The following is a 6,000-nucleotide window of genomic DNA, read 5'->3' on the forward strand; positions in this document are numbered from 1 at the left end:
ATTATCACGCACCTAAGAGAAAGCTGCGAGGCATGGTTGTAACTATTTCTTTTCTTCATAGCCCAACACAGAGTAATGAACAGCATGGAGACAAAGAAAGAAGTCTTCTAAAACAGTAACAGAGAGAATGAGCTTTTTAAATAGGCATGCATCAATTTAGGTTCATCCAAACCCCAGCATGTTTTGTGTGCTTTAGATTGAGCCAGATCCTTTGTATTAAGTCAAATTAAATCTGAACCGTACATGTAAAGTGAATTTTAATCCTCTGTGTTTAGCCAAGCTGAATCCAAATGCTTAATCTAACATGGTTTTAAATCCTCAGTATTTAGCAAAAATGAATACAAAAATCCAAAGCAATATAATTTGTAAAGCAATTTTGTAAAACTAAAGCCTATTTTTTTTAACACGTGATATATATAGCTTTTTTTTTTTAGTATTTTAATACTTAAATGATGGTTCAGATTTGGTCTGAGGGTTAATTCCCCTTAAAGGACATGTAAACCCCACACACAAAAAATGTAATTAGTGAACTGCCTCTTTGAAATCTTTCAATACCTGCCACTCTGGTTGTCCAGAGGTTAACAGTAAGGCTGCAACATCTACTTAATCAGGAATTTGCTTTGTTTCCTACTTTGCCAGACATGCTCAGATCACTAAACACGCCCTCCAGTCTAGCAGCCAGTGAAGAGATGGCATTGCTGGTTCCCATAGAAACTCACCTCTAACTGTCTGCTTCAATTTTTTTCTCCTAACCTCCTCTCCTGAGTTCAGCTCAAACAAAGCAGAACTTTTATCAGAGACAGTTCTGCCTGTGTGAGCCTGTATTCTTGATGAAATATATGCTGAATAAGCGTCTGTGTGCGTGTATGCTGTTTGCAGATTTAAATGTATCTGATTATGTATCAGAGGAAAAATGGCCACCTGGTGAAAGCTATCATTTGCTTTAGGAAAATGTGATGGTGCTGGCAAACTGAGGGGATATATGCAGTACAAATAATGTCATTTTGGTGGGGAAGACATGCCCAACTGATATACATTGTAGGCAAATGTAGGCTTATCATTGCATTTAAAACATGAGATAAACCATTTACAGTTCCTTTATTATGATGCAGTGATGATATACTTGCAGTGTCCAAGTAAGCAGGATAAGCAAACTGTTGTAACCACATAAAGTTGTTATGTACAAATGATTTGTTCATCTAGAGGCTGGCAAGAGGCCAGCTAGATGTCATTCCAAGAAATATAGGCAGGTGTCTGCGCAGAGTGGTTAGTAACCAAGCAGGCTGGGTTTGTAAGCACTTAGACTGAAGGCAACACATTTTTTCAATTTTGGTGACACATCCTGTGGTCTTCAAAGCAAACACATTTCTAAAAATGTATTCATGAAATTTAAAGGGGTAGTTCACCTTTAAGTTAAAAATGTCCTATTCCAAGCAACTTTGCTATTGATCATCATAACTTATTTTTTTTTATATTTTTTTTTTAATTATTTGCCTTCTTCTTTTATATCTTTCCAGCTTTCAAATGGGGGTCACTGACCCTGGCATCTAAAAAAAACTATTGCTTTGTGAGTTTACTTACTTATTTTATTATTTATCGCTACATGATATGCAGGCCCAGATTTGTGGCAAGGCCACAAAGGCCGCACTTAACTTCCTTCTTTGAAAATGTTAATTTAAAGTGCAATAATTCCACTGTGAATATTAAAACAATACATGATAAATTGTCTTGTGTTGGTAGACTCTTGGATAGACTGGAATACATCCTCTTTTTGCATTCAAGAATTAGGCCACCATACAGAAAAAATGGTAACTTTATCTCTGTTGGGAATGAATCTTTATTTATAAGCCTTGAGAAGCACGTGAAAGCACTTACACTTACAACATACAATTTAAATGTGTGCACCCCTGAATAAGAAATTTCCACCAAAATGAAAAAAAAAAATGTAATAATTAGCAACTTCCAAGTATATAGTAATCAAAGGTTTTATAAAAGTAATTGCTGCTGAAAGAAGAATCTGTCTGTCTGTCTGCTTATATTTTCTGTTTCCAACTCTTGACACAATGGGGCCCATTTATCAATGTACGATTGGTTGTTATTACAAAAAAAAATCGTATTTTTTCTAACCTTTAGAACTGTGCATATTTTCTGCGTTTTTCGTTAATTTCCGCAACTTTTTCGTGCTTTGAGACAAAATGTGTGATAATTTGAGTGACAAAAACGTATTCGTCGTAATGAAAGTTTCGGAATTCATTCAAGCTTCAGAATCGTGACTTTCTTTTGGCCAGGTTGGAGCTGCAGAGTGCCTTTGAGTCCTATGGAAAGCTTCCAAAATCATACATTGAAGTTTCAAAGTCAGAAGGGGTTTCATGCCGTTTCCGATCGTTGGGATACGAAAATTTTGTGACTTTCGGATCGCCAATACGTTTCTGATTGTTTCAATATAAAAAATTTCGTACTTACGATCTGAAAGTTCCAAAATGTTCTTGTCGAAACCAAATGCATTTTGTTCATCAGAAATGATCATATTTTGTGATTTGGATTCGTACCTTGATGAAGGGGCCCCCATGTGTAAGAAGCTAGTTGATTAATAGATCTAGAGAAGGACAGACTTCTTTTTGGATTAATACCCCTTTCAGTTATGATTGAAAAACTGAAGCTTGCAAATGTAGCTCTGAAGTACACCCCCTCATGATTGACAACCAGTAGCTATGCTCCAGTAGCTGGCACTAGAAACAGTTGCATAGCTTGCAAAGATTTGCAGTCAGTGTATAATTGCAAAGGGAATATATCCTAAAATACAATGGATGAAGAACAAAAAAGGTGAGTATAGGAAGAACTTGGCCAGGAATTCCCATAAGAGAATGTAGGTCACAACTTGTTTTATCTATAAGTCTCAACTCGGTGCTAAAAGGGGGGATCTAAACACACAAAGCTTAGGTATATATATTTCTAAACCATACGCTTCATGCAGTTTTTATAGGGGATTTATGGCTGCTTGCCAAATCCTTCTTTTCTCTTAGAGTCCTATTTATATTTCTAGCAGCATTAAAAGTCTAAGCTATTTGAGTATTCCGGCATAATCAGATTTCATGTACCATAAATAGATGTTGATGTGGGAGTAATTGTAATTCCTGATAAAACAAATTAAAAGGATACTGTCTTCCCTTGCACACAAAATGAATGATATGCTTCAAAATGAAATACATGCAGTTGTTAACATGGACATGCATTAGCAGGTTTGACACTGGTAAATGTAGGCACAGCCACCGGTAATCAGTGGGTTCTGGCAAATGCCTGAGGGGCTACTGTAAAATTCCATAGTTTTAGACAGTCACTATTTATATTTGGTGAGGGGTCTGTTTACTCTGTATACTTGAAATACCAGGGCCTATACTAAATCCCAGTTTGGACCTGAGTGTAGGTACAGTACCATCCAAAAGTAGTTCAGCTGTAAAACATTTTAAAAAAGCTGGATAACCACTTATAGAACACTGGCTTAAGCGCTCAGTGCATCATTTGCATCACCAGTGGTCTGGACAGTGGACAATGATGGCATTACAGGATTTATTATAAGGCACTACACATATACAGTATTATTTGTTGTAACTAGTATCTCTTTCTAGGGAAACCATGTGGACATGTTGGAGTGCTATCTTAAAACAACTTTTTGCGGTTCTTTAATTGTATCCCAGAGAGCAAATAGTCATTCTTCTTCTATAATCTCATGAACCTTTTTAAAAGGGAATCAGTCCAACAGTTTGGGAACCACTGGTCTGGGATAATAGCATTAATTTACATAAATGGTTTTGGTGAAAATAAAATAAAGACATTCTGTGCTCAGCAGGTATAGTGAGAAATGTATAATGGCTTTCCTTTAAACAGTATGCTGCCAGAAACATGCTATATTTGTTTCAAAGGAAACTAGAGAGCACTTGCTGTTCAGAAAGTTATCGAGCTTATTAATCTGCTCAACTCTGAGGTTTCCATTTTCAGCACAACACTGCTTACCAAATAATAGCCTGAGTCTGGATCCTTGTATTTAATTGCTATTAGAACATCATATATTAGCTTAATTAAGCTTCAGTTTTTTTTTTATATACTTTTATTTTTATTGATTTTTGACATGTTTTGTAAACATAGCATATTGTTTGTTAGATACGTTATCAAGCTTAGGTAATCCTTTACATTCAGTTCGTTGCATATTTACATGCATAATAAAAAGAGAAGGGGGAAAGGGAGAGAGGGGGGGAAAGGGAGAGAGGGGGGGAAAGGAAGAGGAGAAAGGGAAAGGGGGGGGTAAAGGGGAAAGAAAACAGGAACCAGTACTTTTTGCGCTCTAGGTTTCAATATTAATGTGAGATGTTCATTGGTCATGGTATAAGTTCTCCCTCAATTATCCATTGTTTTTTATCAGTTTAGAGGAGAGGACCCTACCCATAGCTTTGTGATCTAGAGAGACTATCTTTATTTAGTATTCAGGTGTCCCATATCTGCAAATATAGCTCTGTTTCATTTTCCAGTTGGTATTTGAGAATTTCGTTTGTGTGTATATATTCAATTTTTTCGATATGTTGTGACACTTGAACCTACAGGGGGATCTGGTTCAGTGTCTTAGGGCCGCTTCCCACAGTCTTTTAGGGTAAACATAGCAGTCACAGAGGTTGCTCTCTTAAAGGCAAGTGCCAGCAGTTTATTTTGTTACAAAACTTCAGTAACAAACACAAAATAAGAGACAGGAAAATAAACCCTTGCACCTGAGCGCTGGCTAAACACAATTGGCAGCCTAACTACAGTTGGGTGGCTTTTCCAACTCCAACTTAATAGAAGCAAACAAAATCAGAAATCATAAGTACCTTTCCCATGCAGCGCAGCTCCTGCTACCTGTGTAGTGGGGAAGAGACTCTCCCTCCCCCCACTGGAGTCTTTTTAAAAGGCTCTCAGCTGCAGCAATCACCTTGCTGCTAAGGTCTGTATTAAAGGGCTGGGTTTGTGATTAATTATTCCATGTTCCAGGGTACCAACTATGCAAAACCCTGGGAGAAACATATCATCCATCTACAACTAACCCAGCCATTTTATTACAATGTAATAAGTTTGATTTCCATTGGGCTGCGATGTGAATCCTTGTTGCCATGCATATGTGCTGTGTAAGGCATTGTGCCGAGTTATTGAGGTTTTGTAGTTTGTGTCCTAAAAGCATTACCTTTGGGCATGGGATAATGTTCATGTAGAATAGTTTAGAAAGGATATCAGCTACTTTTGTCCAAAGTTCTTGGACCATTGGGCAGGTCCACATATGTGCCACATAGTACCTTAACATAGTTTGATAGGTGTCATATAGAGTTGGTGAATGAACTTGTATTGTATTAGTCTATCTCGAAGCGAGATCAAATCGGTATATAGTACTTCTGTAGTCTCGTCCCATTGTTCATTGGTCATATTTGGGATTATCTGTTGCCATTTACGGTAGGCTGTGGTAAAGGGAGGCGGGATACAGATCAACAGAGTTTTGTATAGTCTAGAGGTTAGTTTGCCTGTTTGGGGGTTTCTCAATACTGACTCTAAGTTCGAGGGGGTAAGCTCAGGCTCTAAAGTTGTGAATTGGGCTTTGAAGGCATGTCGAAGACGAAGTAGCAGAATAACTGAAGGTCTCGTCTGTTTAGTATATCTTGGAGCTGCTCCAAGGACCATCCATTGACCAAGATGTCACCTAGGTACTTGATGCCCATTTGGGTCCAGTACTGGACATCTTGGAGGCCCTGGAAATGGCCTCTTATAGTTGCCTTATGGGCTGCCCAGATAATGTCTGGCGTTATTTCTGGGGTAGTGTTTTCCCTAAAATAGTTGTTAAGGGCGTTTTTGGAGTCTATGATTAATTGTGGGTCGCTAAGAAGGTTTTCGTTAAGTCGTCATTGTGTATTTTTTGTGGGGATGTCCATTACTTGGAGGGAAATAACCACCGAGTCATGGTCAGACTATACACACGGCTTAATATGT

At 37.8% G+C, this 6,000-nt stretch overlaps 1 protein-coding gene across 1 annotated transcript in view; it reads right to left on the minus strand.

Moving 5' to 3' along the window:
- Nucleotides 1–4,897, minus strand: part of osbpl8 (oxysterol binding protein like 8) — a 137,242-nt gene extending 132,345 nt beyond the window's left edge. The window contains exons 1-2 of the mRNA XM_031897639.1: nucleotides 4,857–4,897; nucleotides 13–107 (exon numbers count right to left, since the gene is read on the minus strand). The gene's annotated coding sequence lies outside the window, so the exon portion shown is untranslated. The remainder of the gene's footprint in view (nucleotides 1–12; nucleotides 108–4,856) is intronic.
- Nucleotides 4,898–6,000: the final 1,103 nt, after the last annotated feature.

The sequence above is a fragment of the Xenopus tropicalis genome, chromosome 3 (assembly GCF_000004195.4).
Source record: "Xenopus tropicalis strain Nigerian chromosome 3, UCB_Xtro_10.0, whole genome shotgun sequence".
In the NCBI taxonomy this organism is placed as follows: domain Eukaryota; kingdom Metazoa; phylum Chordata; class Amphibia; order Anura; family Pipidae; genus Xenopus; species Xenopus tropicalis.